Below are 25,989 nucleotides of genomic sequence, written 5' to 3'. Positions count from 1 at the left end.
CCTACGATGGCACGAGGGTGGTGGAAATGGAGTGAGCGGTGAAGGGCTGCTAGGAGGTGCAGAGAGGAACGGAGTTGGAGGGTAACCCCGAGCCAGCTACGAAAGGCCTGGGAAATGTGCACCTGATGCCACCGGTGATGAGCACAGTATATTAGCATCACACCACGAAACTCAGCTCAACTGTAGGGAGGTTACATAATAACAAGCCAACGAGGGTGGCAGTGGTTTGCAAGGTGGTTGATGCCAACCATTGCCGCACTGGTTGAGAGGGGGCCTCCACCTCAACGAGGGGAGCAGGTGCTGAAGCTGGAGAAGGGACTGACCGAGAGACAAAGGACACAGTTAATGGGAAAAAGGCAAATGTTAAGTCTCTCCCTCACCCCCACCATACTTGTTCCAGAAACCCCCAAACAAGGAGGCTAGAAGAGGTTTGAGTCTGTGGGTGAAACTCATCACATCCTGGGAAGAGGCTGATAGGGGATGAGATGAGAGGCCTCCTCCCTCGGAGGGTGGAAGAATTTCTCCGATGTTCTGAGCTACTGCCTCCAGCCAAAGGGGGGTGCCTCCTCCCCTTCCCGGACTCTGTAGCTAAATCCAGATTTGACAGGGATTAGAAAAGGGATCCCAAATACTTGCCCTAAATCCCAATCACCACAGCTGCAAGAAAGAGAGAGAAAGCCAAATATGAAACAGTGAACCCAGTCATCGAGATGAAAAGTGGGAAAGGCCCATGAGGTCATCCTGTCCAGGCCGGCTTGCCAGGCTGTGACTCGCCCCGAGCGCCTGCACACACACCTCGTCCACCGCGTGGCCTCACAAGTCTTCCGATCTGGGGGCGAGGAAGCACCCCCAAACCACAGCCTCCTGGCAGGAGACCAACCTTGTGCTGCACCCACACATAAAGCCGGGACTGTGTGAATTCAAAATGCGTTTCTCAAACCAGAGGCCCCAGAAACTGCCTTCAAGGACTCTGGGAGAAAGATCAATATAAAACCTGACGTTTGTGGGATGTTTTAAAATCTATTTTCCAGAGTGCATTCTTCTCTATGGTCTCATTTGATTTTCAGAACAAGCTCTTAAGGGGAAAGACTAGTGTCATATCCATTTGGATACACAAGAAAATGGAGGCACTGAAAGTTTGAAAATCCCTTTTAATACAGAAAAAAAACCTATATGGAGACAATACCAACACCCACAGCATTAGGTGGTAGCTAGAATTCAAGGAACTGACGCTGGTGAAGAGCGTAGCCTTGGGTCCTGTGTGTGGGAACCCCCTTATCTGCCCACACCGCCCCCCATTTGTCTCCTGCCGGGCCCAGGCTGGGGAGAAGGCTGCTGTTCCTGCACACAGGCACCTGCCCTATGAGGCAAGGGGCTGAAATCTTGAACCCCAGGGGCTGTGTCCACCCCGAGAAGCAGCTGGAAGGGGTGCCTCTTGTAATTTTCACAAAGGTGCCGATGGTCTAGCATACAGCCCTGGGTTGGAGCCGTGGACGACAGACCTGCAGGTCCCAGGACACAAGACAAGGGCCAGGACCCAGGCTGGCCCCTCTCCAGAAGCCACCCGCACCCCACCCTTGATGTCTGAACTCACTGCAGGGAGAATGTGATCCAGTGACCTCCGCCTGCTGAGGAGAACTGCAACCAGGCTCAGACCCTGCCATGGAGGAAGACATTAAGGAAAGCCTTCTTGGGAGGGAGAGAGGAGACAGCAGACTGGCTTCCTGAGAACTCTTCCTCGGGAGATTTTTGGAAGCAGGAGGTCCTCTGGGGTTGGGATCTTTGCTGTGGGTCTTAGTCATGGTGTCAACATCCCATCAAGCATCAGAGTCAATTTAAAGGGAAGCCTGGAAGTTCCATGGGGAATTATGTGCTAAACTGGATTAGCTCCCGTCAAAACAAATGTGTAGTTTCCACAACGCCTGGGCATTTACAAAAACACCACAAAGGTTCGAAATATTGTGGGAGGTGCCAAGGGAGCTGTGGCTGTGAGCTGAAAGCCAGTCCTGGCAGCCCGAGTGACCGAGTGCTCCTCAGGAGAACTCCTCACGTCCCTTAGGGGCTGAGGACCACAGTCTTTCAGCTTGTCCCTGAGAAGGCCAGTCCGGTGGTTCTCAAACTTGAGATGCCTCCCAATCACCTCAAGGATTGTTCAAAACTAAGATCGGTGGGCCACACCTCCAGAATTTCTGATTCTGTAGATCTAGAGTGACACCTGAAAATCTGCAGTTCCCAGGCAAAACTGATGCTGCTGGCCCAGGGACCACACTTTGAGAACCCCTAGTTTAGGTACTAGAGGGATCTCTGGAGAAACGAAGTTCTGGCAAGTCTGGACCTCACCATCTCACTGTGAATTCCCCCAAGTGGGAAACAGTGGCATTCATCTGCCTAACCACGCAGGTGGGAACCGAGTAAGTCTTCGGTCAACATTTGCAGAGTTAAATGGAATTCTGGGTGGTGGAGCAAGGTTTCAGGTGAAAGGGATTGAGCCACAGCAGTCAGTTCAAGGAGGTGGATGAAAACCACAAAGTCAGGAAGGTCTAGAGCAAGTGTAGATTCTGCTAATAGAGACATAGATTCTAGACCCAAATCTTGCCATTTTATGAGGAAGCATAGCCAATTTGGAACTTTGGTTCATAGACTCATAGACTAATAAACTCTTAGAGCTGGAGGGATCGAAATAAAGTCCAAATCACTCACTTTACAGAAGGGGAAACTGAGGCTTAGAAATGTGATTCCACCTCTGTGAGGCCTTATGGCTCGTTAGGGTCAGACCTGGAACTATACTAATGGCTCTTCCTCTACCTCATGGTGGACACCTTGGAAATTCTCAATACAGCTGGAATTACAATATGAGCTTTGTAGATGCTGGGGACATTCTGAAATATTTGCTGTGAAGAACCCCACAGCTTTTCCACGTGGGGACTGCTAAGAGGTGTTTCTAGACTCTCCTCTGTGTGTTCCCTTCACATACAGGTTCTGATAAATGACATCCCTGTGTCCCTAGCCTGGGAGAAGAGCGTGCAATCTTCCTTCTGGCCCCTCATGACAGACTTTCAACAGCACTGGATGAGGGTCTTTGGGCACATCATAAAATGTCAACCCTTGAACCACAAAGTGACAGTCTGGGCCTTGTCACCAGCACTTCAGTACAGTCAGCTTGTCTTCAAAGCCCCCAAAGTTGGGGAAACAAGTGCCTCTTACCCTTAACCTGAGCCAGGACAATTTTAAGCAACATTTCTACCCCAGCGGGATTACAGTTGCAACCTTGGAAGGATTTCCTCTCCTCAGGGTTGCAGACCCCTGACTAATCAGCCTCCCTTGCTCTGGCTAAATTCAATCACGGCCATGTAATTGTACAGTAAATATTTGGTGCCATCTGCCTGGGAAGATCAAAGCATGTTTGAGGAAGGAAAATATGTATCTATAATAAGGGTAAAATAATTTCATCCGGAGACTGAAAAGGAACTCTGAAATGCTTAGTGATACAACAGACAGTCCTATGACCTGAGTGTAAGTCCAGCCTCTGCCACCTTCTGTCCATGTGGTCTTGCGCCTCTCCTTACCCTCTCTGACCCTCACTCTCTTCTGTGAAATGGTGACAATAATACCTGCCAGGGATGTTGTGAAACTCAGAAGAATATAGTAATAATTTATAGCTACTGTTTATTGAGCACTTAATGAGTACTGGGCCTTGTTCTGAATACTTTCCAGTTGTTGGCTTCTTTGTTCTTCATGAACACCTTAGGGAGTAGGTGCTGTTACTATCCCATTTTACAGGTGATGACAATGAGCCTAGAAGGGCCAGATAACTAGCTCAGGGCCTCGTATTTAGGAAGGAGGGGAGCCAGGATCTGAACCCATTTTGTCTGCCTCTGTACCCCACGCTCTTAACCGCCAAGCAATACTCAGGAAGGATTTTATTCTTTTAGACCTGTCACCCTCAGCATACTCAAGATACACCAGGACTGCACTGGCCCTTCCTTCCCTGGAATCACAGCCTGGAAGCTATGGCTCAAACTTGCCTGCCTCCTGCCAAGGCCTTCTCTCTGCTACATGCCTGTTTGTCTTTTTAAAAATTGAATAAAATGATAAAACAGATGCTTGCCTCCCTGAATAGCAGTAGCCCAGTAAATCCGGCTGCTGGTCATTTCCATTCTCATTCATCTGACAAGTGCTTGTTGAGAGATCAGTAGGAGCAAGGCCCGGGGAAACTGCAGGACGGATGTGGGTGATGGAGGGCTGAGGGAAACTGCGTCCCATAAGCGTTTGGTTTATGTGAACTGTGGTATATGGGCTGGTTAAAGAAAGACAGCTGGAGAGACAGACAGACCGAGAGAAAAGCCTACCATGTGGGGTGCCTGAGTGTCTCAGTCAGTTGAGTGTCCGACTTCGGCTCAGGTCATGATCTCACGGTTAGTGAGTTCAAGCCCCGCATCGGGCTCCACACTGACGATGCGGAGCCTGCTTGGGATTCTCTCTCTCTCAAATATTAATTAAAAAAAAAAAAAAAAAAGACTACCATGTAACACAGCACCACAACCCTACCCAGTGTCATGCTCAATGAGTACATGTCCACAGATGCCTGAGACATGGCCCCTGAGGCCACCTCGTGTGGCTCTGTCACCTTGTGCCTCCTCCAGACTGTGACTAGTTCTTGGGACTTACAGGTGATTTCATGGATATTTCAGAGGCAGTTTAGACTATTTTTTATCCTATGCCCCCAAAGTGACTTAACCTGCAACTCCCCTGTATTTAGGGCACTTGATTGGGGCACGTGCTCCTTGGCTAGGGCTGCAAAGCCCACGGTCAAGTCCCTCCGTCTCCAATTCCCTTATGAGTCAGTCGCCAGCTGCTGTATAACCCCTGCCAGACATCTGACAGAAAATGTTGATGAGCTACGGCCCTCTGTGAACCCATTATGCTCTACTCACAACCTCCTAAAGAATCCCTGGGGAACATCCTGAAGACTTGATTATATTCTATTAGGGAAACACCCTGGGCTTCTTGATGGCATCTAAAACATACTTTGGACTCATTAGCAAATCATTCCCCACTTGGTAAGATTTTCCAAACATTTTTCCAAATGCTGGGGCACTCACGGGTCTCTCAACACCACCACACATGATGCCGGGAGCAACTGCGAGTAAGCCAAACTACGGAGTCAGGACCAGAAGGGACTTCTGAGTGCTGGGATGATGAGTCAAAACTAACAAGATGAAATCTAATTGGTATAAATGGTAAGCCCTGCACGTAGGGCTCAAAAACCCAAGGGTATAAACCATAGGGAAAGAACATCTGCCTGTCAGCCAGTCATGTGATAAAATCTCAAGCCAGGATGGCAAATCCCAAGCTTTGCACTCCATCCCCCCAGCTTCCCGACCTGGCACCTGTGAGACCCCTAATCAATCGCAGGCTCAGAATCAAAGTTCTGCCACATCACAGCTCCCGGCTTGGCACCCTGAGTTCCCTCCACCTGGTGTCTGGAGGGGGCTTGGGGAATGAAACCGATTTGCCAACCAGACCCTTTGCAATTGGGCCCTTAGATCCCACCCAACCATAATGTCCCAACCTTCTTCTTCTTCTTTTTTTTTTTAATGTTTATTTATTTCTGAGAGAGAGAGGGAGACAGAGTGCAAGTGGGGGAGGGGCAGAGAGAGAGGAAGACACAGGATCCAAAGCAGGCTCCAGGCTCTGAGCTGTCAGCACAGAGCCCCACGCAGGGCTTGAACTCACGAACTGCAAGATCATGACCTGAGCTGAAGTCGGACGCCTAACCAACTGAGCCACCCAGGCGCCACCCCCCCCTCCCCACCACCCCAACCTTCTCATCAATGGCTTTCCTGGCCTGAGAGAATAGAGAGACTCTCCCGCAAATGGAACTTACTCTTCTCTTTACAGCAGAACTTCCCTATAAACGAATATTTTGGTGAGTTTCATTGATCAGAATCACAACAGCTAAACCTGGCAGCTGTAAATTCTCAGGATACTCTTTCATCAAAGCACTTTCTTCCAAAGCCACCACCTAAGGGTCACTGACAGCATGATCAATCATGTTCATGGGAGAGGTGCCTGGATGGTTCAATCGGTTGAGCGTCTGATTCTTGATTTCAGTTCAGGTCATGATCTCACAGTCCATGGGGTCAAGCCCCACATCAGGCTCCACACTGACAGCACGGAGCCTGCTTGGGATTCTTTCTCTCCCTCTCTCTCTCTCTGTCCCTCCCCTGCTCTCTCTCTCTCTCAAACTAAACAAATAAACTTTAAAAAATAATCATGTTCATGGGAGAATGAACTAATGAAGGCTTTGGCCCAGCCCTCCCTACCCTATACCTTATCCCCTGACAATATTAGTCTGTAGTTTCCTACATACTCTCTAGGCTGCCTCCTCAGCTTAAGACTCAACTCTGTGGGCACCTATTTCTGAAAACCTTTCTTTTTTTAAAATTTTTTTTTCAACGTTTATTTATTTTTGGGACAGAGAGAGACAGAGCATGAACGGGGGAGGGGCAGAGAGAGAGGGAGACACAGAATCGGAAACAGGCTCCAGGCTCTGAGCCATCAGCCCAGAGCCCGACGCGGGGCTCGAACTCATGGGCCGCGAGATCATGACCTGGCTGAAGTCGGACGCTTAACCGACTGCGCCACCCAGGCGCCCCTGAAAACCTTTCTTTGATGCTCCCACCCCACCAGCCTAAATTAGGCCTTCCTCTGAGTCCTCGGGTACCTCCCCCAATTACCTCTGCTTGGACGTGTTCCCACCAGCATCTCACGCATGGAGCTACCCAGCCACATGCGGTATCTTCTATGAATCCCTGGTATCCACATAGTTCCAGGTATGATGCTCCATCATCTTTTTGATGCACATGTATGACTGGGAGGGGTGGAAGGACAGGGAAGAGAGAAGGTGCAGATACTCCTCCAGGAACTGGGAGCACTGGGAGCACTCAGTGGAGATATAAGAAAGAACCCCCACAGCAGTAACCTCAATGTCTTGATGACATCAGAAACACCTGGGGTGTGGGGCCTCTGGGTGGCTCAGTCAGTTAAGCATCTGACTCTAGACTTTGGCTCAGGTCATGATCTCATGGTTCAGGGGTTCTAGCCCTGCTTCAGGCTCTGCATTGACAAGGTGGAGCCTACTTGTTATTCTCTCTCTCTCTCTCTCTCTCTCTCTCTCTCTCTCTCTCTCTCTCCCCCCTCAAAATAAATAAATAAACTTAAAAAAGAATAAACACCTGGGGTGTGTATTTAAAATGCCGAGCTCCAGGCAGCACCCTAGACCTAGTCAGTGAATTCACCCTAGGCAGTGAATCTGACTCTCTGGGGCTAGTGCCCGGGAATCTGCACTTGTAATTCTTTCCGTTGATTCTTGAGACAAATCTGAGGGCTCCATCCCAAGGGGTATGTGAGCCAGAAAGATCATGTACCACTGAGCCAAGAGTCCAGAGGAGAAGACAGTATCAAGGGAGCCCTTTCCAAGACCAAGAGAGACCTTGTTAGTATGGCAACCATACATCCTGGATTTTCCCATGTTCTCTTCTGATGTTGGATCTTGTACGTGTCAGCTATGTCCTGGCTTTCAACTAGGTTCAGAAAATAAATAAGGCAGGCACCATTATTGCCCCCAGTGCTGGCCCTTAGAGTCTGAATAACAAGTCCACTGGCATGGGGCAAAAGAGTGGTGGTGGGATAAGGATTTCAAACCCACGCCAGTCTGATGCTAAGACCTGCATTGTTAGCCCCTACTTCCCAGTACGTGAAGTGATGTAAAGAGTCTCCTATGAACAGGAAAATGTCCCGAGAAGAGCCTTACCTAACTGCAACTCCTGGTTGCCAATTAACACATTTTTTCCTCGATGAAATCTGGGGAGGACTGGAAGCAGAGACTGGATGAGCCCCGGGAGTTAAAGCTCAACTCAAGACACACTCCCCCAGGGCACATGTCTTCTTCACTCTCTACCCTGGGCCAGTGCCTTGCGGTGGGGGGCACCACTGTGCCTTAGCCCCAGGGATTCACCTGCTGCACGCATCCACGTCCAAAAAGTGCCTTGTGCCTCACCAGGCAGTGCCGACACTAAGCACCATTCGCGACAATGTGCCATGATGTCATCCCACAAATACCAGACTTACTGGCCTGCAAACCCACAAAACAGCAAGACAGACCTCTGGGGTCACCACTGGGCTTTATTCATCTGTGTTTCACCACCCTCTGGCTCGGGGCTGGTAGACAGAGGGGAGAGAACTGAAGGCACTATGGGCAAAATACAGTGCTGGAGTTGTTGGTGTTGACGGGTAGAAGATGCAGTCCCTGGCCTCCGGGGGCTTACAGTCCAGGGGTTCGGTGAGACAAGCATACAGAAGCCTGTGGAATGACGCAGGGTAAGGTGAATCATTATCTGGTCATCCTAATCATGGCATAGGCTCAGCCAGAACAGCCCGTCCCTTGACCATAAAGAAGAGTCGCTAGAGACTGTAATTCTGAACAAGGAGGCACAAACAGCAAAAATATAGAGCAAATACGTGCTCTACCTCTTGGCCAACTACTGAAGAGAAGAGTAACAAGTACAGCCAGATGGAGTTGATTTCCACGGACTCCCCCCTTGGCTCCCATTCGTCCTGCTTTGAATGCCTGGTTGGGGAGGAAAGAAGATGGAAGAGGGCTGAGGGAAGGGATGTTGTGGCTGGCCAAGCCCCCATCCTGCCAGAGCCCCTCCCGTTTTTTTCTCTGCTCTGTGTGTTCTTCTTCTCCTTTTTTTTTAACATGTATTTATTTTTGACAGAGAGAGAGAGAAAGAGAGAGAGAGCAGGAGAGGGGCAGAGAGAGAGGGAGACACAGAATCCGAAGCAGGCTCCAGGCTCTGAGCTGTCGGCACAGAGCCCAACGTGGGGCTCGAACCCACGAACCACGAGATCATGACCTGAGCCAAAGTCGGAGGCTTAACCGACTGAGCCGCCCAGGGGCCCCTTGTGTTCTTTATCACAGACCTGCTTGTTCCAATGAGCTGGGTAAAAAGTCGAGCCACCACATACCAAGTGCTTCTCTCAAGAACACCGGAGATACGGTCAGAACGTCAATCCTTATTCTGTTAAGGTCTTTCCAACACCCACAAGCTGAACCAAAGGTCCCGGGCAGCAGCTGGAATTTCACTACGGCCACGTTTGTTCCGTGTCTACCTTCCCCGGCTATTACCAGGGAGAACGTCTGCAGAGCAGACGGAGACGAGTACACTGGGAGGGATGGGTGATGGGTGCTATCTGGCTGTGGAGATGCACACTGGGAAGCTTTTGTGCAAAATATACTCTCCAATGTCACAATGAGATTTTGCTGTTGTTGTTCTTTTTTAAAGAAGGTTCTGGTGCATGAACTTGCATCTTTGGGTAGCAGTGAGGGATTCTGGATCGACACCAGCTCAAATTTCAGTCGTCCCTGCTGATTGTCATAAATTCCTTTAGGAACACAGCTCTCTCAGGCCCTCAGGGAGTGTGTACCAACGAGCCAGCAAAATGGAAAAGAAAAAAAAAAAAAAAAAGGAAAAGAAAGAAAGAAAAAACATGCCACATCACACCAGTCTCCTCTAGTAGCTGTTACATGAGCTGAAAGAAAAGACATCATATGAGGTTCAACAACTGTGGTTTCCAGAACCCTGGACAATTTTCTTTGCGAAGGAGCCAAAGAGAAAGCTGCCCCGGTTTAGCCCTGGAGAAAACAGTTTCCAATGAACTGAATGAATTTCCTTGCAAGGTAAAGCAGTTTGTTAAAGTTTCACTAAAAAAAAAAAAAAAAAAAAAAAAAAAAAAAAAAAAATTGCCCCTCACATCTTCTCTGAGTTTGTCTTACAAACAGGCTTTCTCCCAATCGATAAAGAAAAATATAAAGAAGTCCTAAAATAATCGATGGTTTTTAAACTCACCGAGGTGACTGAATAGGTGCAGAGTGAGTTTGGTATTCTCTATCAAAATCCCTCTCGCTGTCTTTCTTCCTTTCCCAAATTGAGAAATGACTCATATCTTAACATCGTAACCTACACACACACACATACACACCCTCAAAACCCGCCCGTCCCCCCACGAGATAGCACAGAAAGTACTGAGAAACAGTTAGGTGATTTCTTCTCTCTGCAAAGTGAAAAACAGCGTAGGCGGCTTTAAAAAAGCAGTGGGCATTTAACCCACAGGAGCGTTTTAACTTAATAAATTGAGCAATTGCCTCATCTGCTTTCTGGGAGTTTGGCAAATGGAACTCGGGAGCAGAGCAGAGAGGCCCGGGAATAGCGGTGCAGGGTCAGGCCGAACAGATAACAGCCAGGAGGAAGGGGATAGAGGCCCTGAGGCGGAGTCTTGCACCCCTTTCCCTGCAAGGGGAGGGCGCAGGCACACACAGAGGGAAGGGAGAGTGGTTTCCACAGCCCTTTGCTGGCAAAGGCAAAATGGGTCTTTGGAGACACTTCTCTCATCATTCTGGTTTGGCTGAGTTATGCAAACATTATAGAATCCCCCTCTTTGTGCTAGGTGTTGAGGATACAGTATGAGAACAAATCTCAGCCTGGGAGGAGCTGACAACCTTTTAAAGAAAGACAGATTCATAAGATTTATGAAAAACACAAGCAACTAGAGCCTGGAGGAGAGCACTGATCCCAAGATGGCAGAAAGGGAGATGCTGGAGAAGCTGATGGGTACTACATTATTTTGTAATATTATTCTATTAGTAGAGGACGAGCAGGTGTTGGTCAGGCAGAGTCGGGGTGGGCACTTTAGGCAAAGGGTCAGTGTGAGCAAAGGCCTGGAGGTCGGAACAGGGTAGGGGGCTCACGTGCATGGATAACCACAGGGGGTGTGGTATGGCTGGGTCTTGAAGGGCACCATGGAGGATGACAGGGCCAGGTAGGGAGGGCTGCGTGCACCTCCTATTAAGAAGTTTGGACTTTACTGGGTGCCTGGCTGGCTCAGTCAGCACAGCATATGACTCTTGATCTCAGGGTCATGAGTTTAAGTCCCACATCGGGCATCGAGTTGCTTAAAAAAAAAAAGAAGAAGTTTGGACTTCGCTAAGGAGCCAACAGGGAACCACTGTGTGCCATCCTCCTTTAGGGGACATTCTAGGGGCTCCTGACTCAGCCCAGACATCACTCTTCTCCATCCCTGGCCCAACCCAGAACCAGTCTCTCCAAGCCCACCCTCCCACCCCTTGCTTTCCCTTCAAGACCCCAGCCTGGTGTCAGATGTAAATTAATATCTTCTATGTATAAACTAATGGAGAAGGCACCAGAGAGAATTTTAAGACAGTTCCCTCATCTTTAGGAGTTGAGTTTCTGCCCCGTTGGTATCTAACCCTGGAGCGAGTCTGCCTGAAGGACTTTCAGGGGTGGAGCAGACAGCTTAGGTCGGCAACCGGACTCTCCCAACGCCTCTCTCTTCCGTGTCCCACTCCTGTACCTCTGTTGCTCGCCCCAGTTAGTTCAGATGTCACCTGAAATCACCACTGATGGAACGTCAGTTGGCACTCAGCACGAAGTGCTACCTCTTTCAGGAATCTTCCAATAGTGCAGAAGCAAGAACGACAAGAGCCATACTTCCCAGACCCCGGGGCAGCTAGGGCTCTGGGTAACAGGTACCACCAATTAGATGTCCTCACAAAGGAGGAAGCAAGGTGGAGTCTGTTTCTGCGGGCAAGAAAGGTTGTAGAAAGACAGGCTTGGTGTTCTAGTATCTGCTCATCAGCTTCTTGGATGCAGTTATGGTGACAGGAGCATTCTGATCCCAGCAATGAATTCTTGTGTGACGGACCCAATTCCCACTTCTCCAGTCTTTCCAACAATTATGTAAGTACCTCATTCCCAGTATGAAATCCCTTTATTTTTTTTAAGTTTATTTATTTATTTTGAGAGAGACAGAGACAGCGTGAGTAGGGGAGGGGCAGAGAGAGAGAGAGAGAGAGAGAGAATCCCAAGCAGGCTTCACACCATCAGCGCACAGCCCGATGTGGGGCTCGAACTCATGAAACCGTGACATCATGACCTGAGGCAAAACCTAGAGTCGGATGCTTAACCGACTGAGCCACCCAGGCGCCCCTGAAATCCCTTTCTGCTTACAATACCTAGAGAGCTTTGTTTCCCGCATTGGTCCTGGTGGTCCCCTCAACTCCTCAACATATCTGCATTTTGCCACCACGCTCATCCGCAGTGGGTTCCTACTGAGAGCTCCAAACACACTGAAACAAACAAACAAAAATACTACTGGGCATGTTCAGTCCTCTTCACAAAGCTCACCTGAAGGCCTAGTGCCTCCAAGCTTTGTGAAAGTGGGGCCAACTCTCCTCCCTTCCCTGAAACCTCTGCACGCCTCCCCCACCCTTCTCGCCACAGTGACTCCCCCAGGCACTTAGATCGTTCTCATTCTCCAACTCATTTGGAAACTGTCCTCTCTCCACTTTGATACGATGCTTCATTTCCTCCATCCTTACTCATCTTGGCGTAGGTCTCCACTCCCTAAAATATACCGAGACCGTGGGTTACACAAAAGGACAACTACTGAGCCTGCTATTTGCTTCCTCGTCACTCATAGCGCTTGGGTGAGTGCTCGGCTCCAGCTGCTGTACTTGACTCCATTAAGCTTAACGCCCTATGTTGGGGTTGCCATGGAAGCCAGAAATAACATTTCAAGCATCCCTCACAGCCTTGGTGACTTTGGTTTCTAGGCTGTTCTACAAATAGTCTTTCTTGCAGCTGATCATTAAAATGAAGATCAGCTAATAAGACAGCATGTTTAATGAACTAAAGTGGTATTTGTTACCGACCTGATAATCACAAAGTATTTAGGATGTGCAAACTTTAAGACCGAAAGGGACCTTCAAGACAGGATTCACTGTCCCTATTTTACAAGCAGCAAATGTAGATCATGCGGTGTAATGGTAGGGCAGCCTCCTGACTCTCAGGCCACCCATGTGCCCCACCTAACACACATTCCCCATCCTGGGCAAGTTACTTGCTCTAACTTCAGTCTCCTCTTCTGTAAGATGGGGACAATGACTGTACCTACCTCATAGGGTTGTCATGAGGATTAAGTAAGTGAATGTGTGTAAAACATGTAGAATGGTGCCTGGCACAAAGTGAGAGTCAAAAAAAATCACTTATTGTGGTTATTATGATTATTATTATCCCCACCTGGTATTATATTGAAGGCTATAGGGAGGCAATATGGCATAGCACAAAAAACAGCAGACTGGGAGTCCAGTGGTCCATGTTCTGATCCCTACTCTGCCACATTAGCTACATAACCTCCTTCTTTTGGGGAGGGGGGTGGGGCATGCCACTTTGATCGCTAGGGTTGGACTAAATGATGTCTCAGTTCCTTTCCAGTTCTAGTACACCACAGTGTGAAAGAAATTAAGTTAGGTAGGGCTGTTCCTTGACCTTTATAAATGGTTATATCCATATCTACAATGATAGCTAATGTTTACTGAGCAATGGTTATCTATCAACACAATGCTAAATGTTGTACATGTATTAACTCCTCACTTTTTGCAACAACCTGTTGTCCGCATTTAACAGGTGGGAAACTGAGACACAGAGAGTTTAGAGTAAGGTCACACTGGTAGTGAGTGGTCGAGCCAGGATTCAAATCCGGGAAACTGAGTCTAGAACTCATACTCTTCAGGATTAACCTACAAGAAACGACAAACTTCCACACACAACTAGACAAGGGTGCGAGCTGCATGACTTTATATGACATGAATGTTCCCTAGTTATAACTGTAGGATACCCTACCGGCTGTATCCATAAATTCCCAGCAACTGGCACTGTGCAAGAAGGTTTTGGGAAACTTGCCACAGAATAAAATAATTCTTAGTTCTTCATTACACTCCAGAGATGATCACCTCCACCAACATCCCTCACCTGGATGATAGCATTAACTTCCCAACTGGCATTTGCCTTTGCCCCTCTACAGACCGTTCTCAATCCAGCAGCCAGAGTGACTCTTTAAACACAAGGGAAATCACCTCACTCCTTTGTTTAAAACCCTTCTACGGTTCCCATCTGTCTGAGGGAAAAGCCAAAGTCCTAACCATGGCTCCCAAAGGCCCACATGTTACTTCTCGAAGCCACACTACACTGGCATTGCTATTTCTAAACACTTCAGGCATGGTTTTACCTGCTGTTCCCTCAGCCTGAACATTCTGGATTCAGTGACTTGCCACCCCCCCCCCCACCTTTGGGGGCGTGTAGAAAGCGCCCCCTCTCAGTGAAGCCTTCCCTTTCATGATCTAAAATTCCCCACCCCCATCCCAGCTAGCACTCCTAACCCTCTTTCTGGCTTTATTTTTCTCCATAGCATTTATCAACTTCTCTCATATATATTTTACTTATTTATTTTTGATTGTCTGTTTCTTCTATTAGAATACATGATCCATGAGATCAAGGATTTTTGCCTATTTTGTTCCCAGCAGTGTTCCCAACACCCCCATCACTAAGTGACTCAACAGCTATTTGTTAGATGAATGAAGGAACAGGCACATATCTGGGGTCCTGTGACACGAGAAAACAGCATCAGACCGTGACTTGAAGAAGGTTTCTTACAACTTTCTTCTCACCTCTCAAAGGTTATTCCTGGAAAAAAAGACTCGAAGCAGCATGCCTGGATATTTATATTTCTAAACTTCTACAGAAACAAGATTAAATCTACTCTTGCATGAGAGAACCTCTAAGAATCCAATAGATAACAAGGGCAAAAATAAGCATATATTACTTCCATAACAAAAAATGTTTTAAAAAGTGTTTAAAGGTTGGAGATGCACATTTACTCTAGCTCTTGAGGCAAAACCAGTACCAGAGAACGGAAGTTATAGGATCAATCTCGGCATGCTATAGGATACGGACAATATGTATGGATTTCAGCCAGCTGTGTTTCAAGATTCCTAGAAAAATTCATAAAGCATTTACTATACAAGTTTTAAATTGCATTAAACACATTTAAATTGCATTTAATACATTTCCATTTATCATACAAGCCTTAAATTTGCAAAAAAAAAAACAGTAATAAAATTTAAGGCTTTGACATTCTTTTATAGTTTTTTTTAACATGCACCAACAATTTGGGTAATTTTTTTTTCTTGTGCTCTCTCTCATCTGTCACCTTAATTACTACTTCCTTCCTTCCATTTTGTGTGCTTTCAAGAAAATGGCTTACCACAGTAGAGTGGACAACACTAGAAGTTGATGACTTAAAATTCATTCCTCTCCCTGACCCCTTCCTACTCCCTTGCCTAAGATTTCAAGCAGAAAAGAGGTGCCCATGAGCTCCATGAGGGCAGACCCCACCCCACCAGGAAGGATTCTTTACTGAACCAAGCCAGTCATGGTTATCTTACTCTCCAGACTAGGTCGTTGGAGTGGGCATTCAATCCAGTTTGAGCCAGTGAGGAGTAAGGGAAACTCTATTGAAATTTCCAGAAAAGGTTCTGGTCTCTGACAAAAGGAATGAACTGAGGAAGGTAAAAGTCCTCTTTATTCTCTTCCTGACTTGACCATGACCATGCAAAAAAGTGATGTTTGGAGCTATGGCAATCGCCTTGTGACTACAAGGCAAAAGCCCAAGGAAGGAAAGCCAATCTCCTGGGACAACACACCTAAAAGCTAGAAAGAACTCTGGCCTCAATGACAAAACAGAGCTGCTGCCACCAGCTGGGAATCACTGACCTCCAAACTTCTTGTGAGATATTTAAATCTCTTTTCATAAAACCACTGTTAGCTTAAGCCAACTGCAATTTACCTACTACCCAGAGAATTCACTACTGATACCGAGCTTGCTACAGAATAGCTGCTCAATAAAAATGTATTCTATGTATGAAGGGATGGATCTGATGGCACAAATTTTGCCATTTGAAAAAATAAAATTTATTGGACTATTTTGCTAAGTATGCATATTTTCTAAAATACTCATGTAGTCAATTCAATAGAGATTCTTCTCTAAGACCAATATCTGATTTAAGGTTTAAAATGGTTAAAAATGCTATTTTATATGTCAGTAGATGCTCAAATAAATAAATACAAATTAGTAATACTAATAATATTAATAAATGTCATCTCTCATTCATACATTCATTCATTCATTCATTCATTCAGTACACGTTTAGTGGGAGGCTACTAGGCCAGATGCCTTAGACCCAGAGATGAAAAGACCTAATTCCTAGATTTAAAGATGTGACCGTAGAGTGGGATCTGTTAATTCCATTTTGCAATGCACAAAGTTTTTTTTAATAATAAATTTTAAAATTGACAATAGCAGCAATGAGCATTTACTGAATGTTTCCTCTGTGCCAGTCTCCATGCTAGCCCTTTGTCTGCATGGTCATTCCCACTTCTTATCATCCCCATTTTACAAGTGAGACAACTGGAGGTTAGGGTGGTTTTGTTACTTATTCATGGTCCCACAGTGGAAAGCCAGAATTCACATTTAATAAAAGTTAGCTACTGTTATTTTTAACACCAACTGACAAGAGTGGTGGCAGGTGTGGGAAGATTCAAGAGCCACAGTTGACTGCAAGCTCATAAGAAAATGGCACAAGGAGATTATCAGGAAAAAGGAAGCCATCTTAGGCTGTCTTTGCAGAGCTAGAGGCTCCTGATCCAGGAGTGACAGTTCAGGACACCATTCTGTATTTAAAGGAAACATAGGCAGGGTTATTTCTCCCTCCTGAGCTTTAACCTGTAAACCAAACTAGCAGTTGAGCATCTCCAAGGGATGTCCCTTTGGATGCCCCTTAGACACTCCAACTGAACATGGAATTTGATCTCACACAAGGTACTCAATGTTTGTTGAGTGAATAAAAATTTAGTTGCTGTGGTTGTGTGTGGTAGTTTTAGGTTACAGCGATTCGCATTCAGGGATTATGTCTGTCTCGCCTGTGTCTGGGGCTGGCCTCAGCTTCAGTGGCTGGTTGGTTTATGGCTTGGTTCCAGCCCTGACTCAGTCTGACCACTGGCTGGGGCAAATATCTACATGAGAAGAGACCATATGGCAGGAGGAGAAAAGAGCTCCCCTGAGCCCTGGGAGACTTGGTCTTAAGTCATAGGTGCTGCCGGTGAATCACTTCATCTCTGGGCTTTGGTTCCCTCATCCTAGTTCTTAACCTTTATTTGTACCAAGAACTTCCATGGCAGTCTGGTGAAGCCCATGATCCCTTCTCGGAATAAACTTGTTAAATGCCTAACATAAAATGCAACACCCACTAGGATGGCTACTATTTAAAAAACGCAGTATACCAAGCGTTGGTAAAAATACAGAAAACTTGGAACCCTTGTGCATTGCTGGTGGGAATGTAAAATGGTGCAGCCACTGTGGAATACAGTTTGGCAGTTCTTCAAAAAGTTAAACAGAGAATTACCATATTTCTCAGCAATGTCATCCTTGGTATATATCCAAGAAAAATTGAAAGCAGAAGCTCAAATGGATACTCGCATGCCAATGATCATAGCAGCATTACTCATAGTAACCAAAAGGTAGAAACAACCCACGTCCATCAACAGACGAATGGATAAACAAAATGGGTATCTATATCTATATCTATATCTATATCTATATCTATAGATAGATATATGTATAATGGATACCTATCTATCTATATATATAATGGAATACTATTGAGCCATCAAAATGTTTGGATACATGCTACAACACGGATGAACTTAAAAACATTATACTTAGTGAAAAAAGTCAGACACAAAAGCATGAAAATTATATCACTCCATTTATATGAGGCATCTAGAATAAGCAAGTTCACAGAGACAGGAAGTAAAAAAGAAGTCACTTGGGAAAGGGAGTCACTTCTTAATGGGTACTTTCTGATTGGGATGATGAAAAGTTCTGGACAGTGATGCTGGTTGCATAACAATGGGAATATACTCACTGAATTGTACACTTCAAAATGGTTTAAGATGTTTAATCTTATATATACCTATTACCACAATAAACAAACGGATGAATAAATGCAACGGCTAAGAAAGAGGTCAAGTATTTGAACTACAGTTATCAAGATATTTTAAAAGCTGGAGATTGGCACAAAAACAGACACATAGACCAATGGAATAGAATAGAAACCCCAGAACTAGACCCACAAACATATGGCCAACTCATCTTTGACAAAGCAGGAAAGAACATCCAATGGAAAAAAGACAGTCTCTTTAACAAATGGTGCTGGGAGAACTGGACAGCAACATGCAGAAGGTTGAAACTAGACCACTTTCTCACACCATTCACAAAAATAAACTCAAAATGGATAAAGCACCTGAATGTGAGACAGGAAACCATCAAAACCTTAGAGGAGAAAGCAGGAAAAGACCTCTCTGACCTCAGCCGTAGCAATCTCTTACTCGACACATCCCCAAAGGCAAGGGAATTAAAAGCAAAAATGAACTACTGGGACCTTATGAAGATAAAAAGCTTCTGCACAACAAAGGAAACAACCAACAAAACTAAAAGGCAACCAACGGAATGGGAAAAGATATTTGCAAATGACATATCGGACAAAGGGCTAGTATCCAAAATCTATAAAGAGCTCACCAAACTCCACACCCGAAAAACAAATAACCCAGTGAAGAAATGGGCAGAAAACATGAATAGACACTTCTCTAAAGAAGACATCCGGATGGCCAACAGGCACATGAAAAGATGCTCAACGTCACTGCTCATCAGGGAAATACAAATCAAAACCACACTCAGGTATCACCTCACGCCAGTCAGAGTGGCCAAAATGAACAAATCAGGAGACTATAGATGCTGGAGAGGATGTGGAGAAACGGGAACCCTCTTGCACTGTTGGTGGGAATACAAACTGGTGCAGCCACTCTGGAAAGCAGTGTGGAGGTTCCTCAGAAAAGTAAAAATAGACCTACCCTATGACCCAGCAATAGCACTGTTAGGAATTTACCCAAGGGATACAGGAGTGCTGATGCATAGGGGCACTTGTACCCCAATGTTCATAGCAGCACTCTCAACAATAGCCAAATTGTGGAAAGAGCCTAAATGTCCATCAACTGATGAATGGATAAAGAAATTGTGGTTTATATACACAATGGAATACTACGTGGCAATGAGAAAGAATGAAATATGGCCCTTTGTAGCAACGTGGATGGAGCTGGAGAGTGTGATGCTAAGTGAAATAAGCCATACAGAGAAAGCCAGATACCATATGTTTTCACTCTTAGGGGGATCTTGAGAAACTTAACAGGAACCCATGGGGGAGGGGAAGGAAAAAAAAAAAAGAGGTTAAAGTGGGAGAGAGCCAAAGCATAAGAGACTCTTAAAAACTGAGAACAAACTGAGGATTGATGGGGGGTGGGAGGGAGAAAAGGGTGGGTGATGTGTATTGAGGAGGGCACCTTTTGGGATGAGCACTGGGTGTTATATGGAAACCAATTTGACAATAAATTTCATATATTAAAAAAAAATAAAAATAAATAAATAAAAGCTGGAGATATAGTAACAAATGTACTTTTTTTAAATCAGAAATATTTATTTATATGGTGCACTTAATAGGGTACTATTGCTATTGACATTTTTTTTCTTTTTTTTCCCAATATATGAAGTTTATTGTCAAATTGGTTTCCACACAACACCCAGTGCTCATCCCAAAAGGTGCCCTCCTCAATACACATCACCCACCCTCCCCTCCCTCCCACCCCCCATCAACCCTCAGTTTGTTCTCAGTTTTTAAGAGTCTCTTATGCTTTGGCTCTCTCCCACTCTAACCTCCTTTTTTTTTTTTTTTTTTTCTTCCTTCCCCTCCCCCATGGGTTCCTGTTAAGTTTCTCAAGATCCCCCTAAGAGTGAAAACATATGGTATCTGGCTTTCTCTGTATGGCTTATTTCACTTAGCATCACACTCTCCAGCTCCATCCACGTTGCTACAAAGGGCCATATTTCATTCTTTCTCATTGCCACGTAGTATTCCATTGTGTATATAAACCACAATTTCTTTATCCATTCATCAGTTGATGGACATTTAGGCTCTTTCCACAATTTGGCTATTGTTGAGAGTGCTGCTATAAACATTGGGGTACAAGTGCCCCTATGCATCAGCACTCCTGTATCCCTTGGGTAAATTCCTAGCAGTGCTATTGCTGGGTCATAGGGTAGGTCTATTTTTACTTTTCTGAGGAACCTCCACACTGCTTTCCAGAGTGGCTGCACCAGTTTGTATTCCCACCAACAGTGCAAGAGGGTTCCCGTTTCTCCACATCCTCTCCAGCATCTATAGTCTCCTGATTTGTTCATTTTGGCCACTCTGACTGGCGTGAGGTGATACCTGAGTGTGGTTTTGATTTGTATTTCCCTGATGAGCAGCGACGTTGAGCATCTTTTCATGTGCCTGTTGGCCATCCGGATGTCTTCTTTAGAGAAGTGTCTATTCATGTTTTCTGCCCATTTCTTCACTGGGTTATTTGTTTTTCGGGTGTGGAGTTTGGTGAGCTCTTTATAGATTTTGGATACTAGCCCTTTGTCCGATATGTCATTTGCAAATATCTTTTCCCATTCCGTTGGTTGCCTTTTAGTTTTGTTGGTTGTTTCCTTTGTTGTGCAGAAGCTTTTTATCTTCATAAGGTCCCAGTAGTTCATTTTTGCTTTTAATTCCCTTGCCTTTGGGGATGTGTCGAGTAAGAGATTGCTACGGCTGAGGTCAGAGAGGTCTTTTCCTGCTTTCTCCTCTAGGGTTTTGATGGTTTCCTGTCTCACATTCAGGTCCTTTATCCATACAAATGTACTTTAAAAACATTAAATAACAAGGACAAAAGGTGGGCCCACTAACTCATATATCTCAAAGTAGCAATTCATATCAACCGTATTTTGAATTATCTCTGACAACTATAATGTGTCATGAAAATATCTGTGGTCTCTGTTGGTGATACAGTAATGCTACTATTCCTGTGGTTTGTGGTTTTACAATCATAATAGAAGGAAATGCTCAATTGCAGTTAAGAGGTTAGTGAGAAAGCATGTAATTTTTTTCCCCATCCCAAGTAGGGACCCATTGAAGTCTATCCAAAGGCTCTGTGGTGGTCCATGCCCCACCTGCCCACCCATTAAACACCTGTCAACTACATGATCTCTAAACTCTCTTCTAGGTAAACTGGCATGATCTACGAGTGACTTCAGCTTCATCTACATGTCATAAATAAGTTAATATCTCTGACCAGATTTGTCCTTATCTGTAGCTGGGAACTGTGGTAAAATCTCAAGCCTCTCAAGGGGTATGTGAGGGAAAGAGAGAGAAGGCAAGCAAAAGGTGCTTTCCAAAACTGTAAAGCCCTCTTATAAGTGCTAGGTGTTATCAGGGAAACCTAAGAGTCAATAGAGACATCTTCCCCCCGACCCCACCCCCTGCACACCATCCTCCAGTCTCAATATTCCTTCAGAATTTTGGTGTGAGCTTTGTGAACTATGGGAACAAAACACTGAGCACTTTTGTTAAAGAGTACCATGCTCCATATTAAAAGATAGTGTTATGACCTATAATGTATGCCAATAGATTTGAAAATAGAGATGAATTAAGGAAAACACCAATTATCAAAATAGACTCAAGAAGAAATATAAAACCCAAACAGACTATGACTGTTAAAGAAATTGAATTTGTTATGAAATATATCCTCTCTACAGAAGGCACCACCCCGGATGGCTTACGAGTACATTCTACTAGCTCTTGAGGACTTCTTCTCTCATGGATCCTATATGAATTCCCTCCCAAAGACCCATGCGACCCTAAAGCATGACAGGTAGACCCGCTTGACTCTGCAGTATCATCGGCATCCAAAACCACGCCATCCTGGCACACTATAGATACTCAATGCACACCTGTTTAACAAATGGAATAGGTGATAAAACTGAGGCAAATCATGAAACAAAAAATAACATATTAGAACTAAATGATTTGGGTACAGAAACATAACTAGGTAAAATCAATGGCTTTCCTATTCCTCTGCATTTTGGAGACAAATTCAAGTTTGACTGGACTAGAAGAGTGGAGGAGCCTGCTTCCTTCAGTAGATGGGACAATCACACAGGACAGCCACAGGGAGACAGGCATCTGAGCACATTATGGACAAATGGTACCTCTAGGAGAAGGGAACACTTCCCTGGCTACCCCAGCAATGAGTCCCAAACTTTTAAGGATTCTGCATCTTTCACTTGGCCTGACATAGCTTGTAATGTGGGGATTCTCAGGACATATTCATTCAGTCAATGGATCCCGTAGACTGGAACAAGTCCTGATGTCAGGCTGGGGAATTAAGAGCTAGAGATGGAAAGCAGCTTCTAGCAGCCTTTGCCAGGTCTGAGCCCTCTGGACGAGATTCCTCCAGTTTATGTTATGGTCCAACCTGACTTTAAAGGCCCCTGAGGCTCATTCTCCCCAGGTTTCTCAAGGCAAAATCCCCCACAGTGCACGTCACCCATCGTGCCTTTCTGAAGGCCCCTCCTGGCTCTGAACCCATGTCGTCAGATGCCTACATTCCTCTTGTTTCTCCCCCCAGACCCTTCCCCTGCATCAGCTCTTTGTACATCTGGCCATCAGCCTCCTCTTTGATGTTCTCACTCCTTGGCTGGCTGCAGCCTTATGATAACTTCTCCCTCCTCCTCCCTTCCCAGCCCCACCATCCTCCGAGCAGCCAAAATACACATGTTGCCCTCCTTTCATCTTCCCCTGTAAATCAGCCTATTCTGGATATATTGAAAGAAGGCTTTTCTGAGCTAGTGGTTCTAATTCTTGGCTTTTGAAAAATCTTATTCGGACTTGGCTTCCCATCCTGGCTATGCTGCATTCATTTCCCATCTGCAGCCCTAGGACGTTGGCTGTCCAACCCACCACGTTTGTCCAACCCGCTTTAAGGACTCAGAAATATCCACATCTCTGAAGTCTTTGAGTGTGCTTCTCCGGTGTAACTCAGTAACAGTTTTATCAAAGGAACATGTCAGAGAAGACATGCTGTCCTCCACAAATGAAAGTGAAAAGCAAAGCAACTGGCTGTGAGCTGAACTGCGTCCCCCCCAATTCACTAGTTGAAGTCTTAACCCTAGTACCTCAGAATGTCACTGTATTCGGAGATGGGATCTTTAAAGAGGTAATTAAAGTGAGGTCTTAGGCTGGGCTCTAATCTAATACGACTGGCATCCTTATAAGAAGAGGAAATTTGGGGGCACCTGGGTGGCTCAGTCAATTAAGCATCTGACTCTTGATTTTGGCTTATGATCTCGCAGTTTGCAGAATCGAACCCCAAGTCAGGCTTGGCGTTGAGCGTGGAGGCTACTTGGGATTCTCTCCCCCTCTGCCCTTCTTCCCTGCTCGAGTGTGCCTGTTCTCTCTCTCTAAAATAAAAAATAAAAATGAAAAAAAAAAAAAGAAGAGGAAATGTAGGTGTAGACAGGTACAGAGGGAAGAGCAGGTGAGGACACCGGGAAATGGCAGCTAGCTGCAAGCCTAGGAAGGAAGCCTTAGAAAAAACCGACACCTTGCCAACCTTGATCTTGGACTTCTTGCCTCCAGAAAGGTGAGAAAATAAATGTCTGGCATTTAAGCCACCCAGTGTATGGGACTTTGTTATGGCAGACCTAACAAACTAATACACAACTCAAGTCTCCATAATATTTCCTCTCCAGAATATATGAAATGTTTATAGGTTGATCATTCAAGGCAACTTTTTGAAACAGCTCCTCTTGCTATTTTCAGTACCTAGTGGTCATTAAATATTTAAGTGTGAATTTTTTTAAGTAAAGATGATTATTGTTTATAATCATTTCAAAAGAATATAAAACATTCTTTTAATATTTTCAGTGGGGACATGAAGATATATAAAGCATGTTATCAAATATGCAAATGACTCTAAATTGCTACATTAAGAAGGAAAAAGATATGACTCAAAAATGAGGAACTGAAATGAAGAAGATAAAATTTAGCACATAAAAAAGCGAAGTATCCCACTTATGTTAAAAACACCTGCTATATGTCAGCTACTAAGCCAAGTGTACTAAAGGTCTAGTCCTAATAACTGACTACAAGCCCTCCATGAATTAACCAAAAAAGCGAACACAATTAACCTGTAATCATTCTTTTCATTCATTCAGTTACCATTGCCAGAAGTGAAACTCAGGGATTCAACAAATTATATGTTGCCAGTCACTAAAAATTTCTCAGTTTCTCCCTTGTTTAAACTATGTGCTTGGAAAGGCTCCTAAGGCAGATTGTTCTTGGAAAGCAAATATTTAGCTTTTTTTTTTTTTTGAATAGGGAAGAAAGTCCTTATCTTCCAGTTCATTTCCTAATTCCACAGGCAACTCCATAGAATCTTGGAATGTGAGGGTTTGCCGAGGAGAGGTTTATTTAAGCTTCTACACCCAAGGCTTCCAACATCCCTGAAGCCTGAGGAGGCAAGTTGTTTCCTTCCTGGAATAATCTGGTGGCTACAAAAGTTCATATGAAAGAAAAATCTGTGTCCTTGAAAGCACAAGTGTTTGGTTCTGCATCTCCTCTTCAAGGTCTTAATAACAAGTCTGGACTCATCCATAACAGCCTTCAGAGATCCCTTCTACATCTTCTATTTGTTCAAGCTAAACTTTCTCAGGTCTTTCAAATGTTTTCCACATGCCCTAGCTTCAGAAACCTTCACCAGCCCTGTGGCTCCTCTCTAAAAATGCCTCTTTGCTCATTTGTTAGTTCATTTACTCTTCTCTAGGTATCTACCGAGTGCCTGTTGTGTTCCTGGCACGTTACTAATCACTGCCAATACAACATAGACAATGAAGCAGGCAATCGCTGTACAGGCTGTAAGTGCTGTGCTGAGACATATGGCATGCTGGGGGAATGCATTGTTGGGGTATTAAATGCCAACCTAAAAGACTGGGAATGCTTCCAGTGAGTCCTGAAAGATGAGTCCAATTCGGTTGGATAAAAGAGAAAAGGCAGGGTTGCAGAAAAGGGTTTGAGCAGAGGGAAAGGTAAATTGTATTCTCATATTCTACATCTGCCGCTCAATGGTTACATGACTTTGAGCAAGCCATTTAGCCTCTGTAAGTTTCAATGTCTTCATCTGTAAAGTGGGAATAATAATACCATGCAGAATAAACTGGGAACTACCTAGTACAGTGCCTGACACATAGTAGATGACCCCCCCCACCCAAAAAAAGATAGACCTCATTATCATTACTTTATTATCGTCAGTGAGGGAGACCTGGGACGTGATTGGCCAGAGGGGTAAGACTGTATGGCTTGCCTTTCCAAGAGGACAAGCCATCAAAGAAAAAAGAAGAGTGGCTATGTCAGTCACAGAGAGGGATGTCCCCCACCGTGATCCCCAGGCACGCACACTGCAGCTGCCAAACAGATGGGCAAGCTGAGAATAGAACATCCTGGAACTGAAGAAGGAAATGAGGGAGGGTGGGAAAGATTTAAGAGGGAGAGATAAAGGAGAGTTATGGAAGAAGAAGGGGATAAAGAATCTAAGAGAAGAGAAAGGAAGAAAGAAGGAGAGAGAGAGAATCTGTAGGAGGGAAAAAAAAATCATTGTTTTCCCCATTGGCTAGGAAAGCTTTTAACTTTGTAGCTTATTGGAAGTCACATACTATGCTTAAAAAAAAAAAATTCTTCCAATGTTAATTACAAGATAGGAATGAGGAATTCAGTTTATGCAGTTTATTAAACACGAATGATAACAGAGTCATTAGTTTATATATAAAACAGAGCAGAGGCATGAAGAGATGCATTTAAAGATCTTTTTTTAAACGTTTATTCATTTTTGGTAGAGAGAGACAGAGTGCGAGAGGAGGAGGGGCAGAGAGCGAGGGAGACACAGAATCTGAAGCAGGCTCTGGGCTCTGAGCTGTCAGCACGGAGCCTGACGTGGGGCTGGAACTCACAAACCGTGAGATCGTGACCTGAGCCGAAGTCGGAGGCTTAAGTCCGACTGAATCACCCAGGCGCCCCAAGCGATGCATTTTATGCCTCTG

The 25,989-nt window shown here is 45.1% G+C and overlaps 1 protein-coding gene across 4 annotated transcripts in view; it reads right to left on the bottom strand.

Annotated features, from left to right (window-relative positions):
- MATN2 (matrilin 2) overlaps positions 1–25,989 on the bottom strand; it is a 136,958-nt gene that overhangs the window by 87,511 nt on the left and 23,458 nt on the right. The window lies entirely within an intron of this gene.

The sequence above is a fragment of the Prionailurus viverrinus genome, chromosome F2, assembly GCF_022837055.1.
Source record: "Prionailurus viverrinus isolate Anna chromosome F2, UM_Priviv_1.0, whole genome shotgun sequence".
In the NCBI taxonomy this organism is placed as follows: Eukaryota; Metazoa; Chordata; class Mammalia; order Carnivora; family Felidae; genus Prionailurus; species Prionailurus viverrinus.
This window is presented reverse-complemented; position numbering and strand designations above follow the sequence as displayed.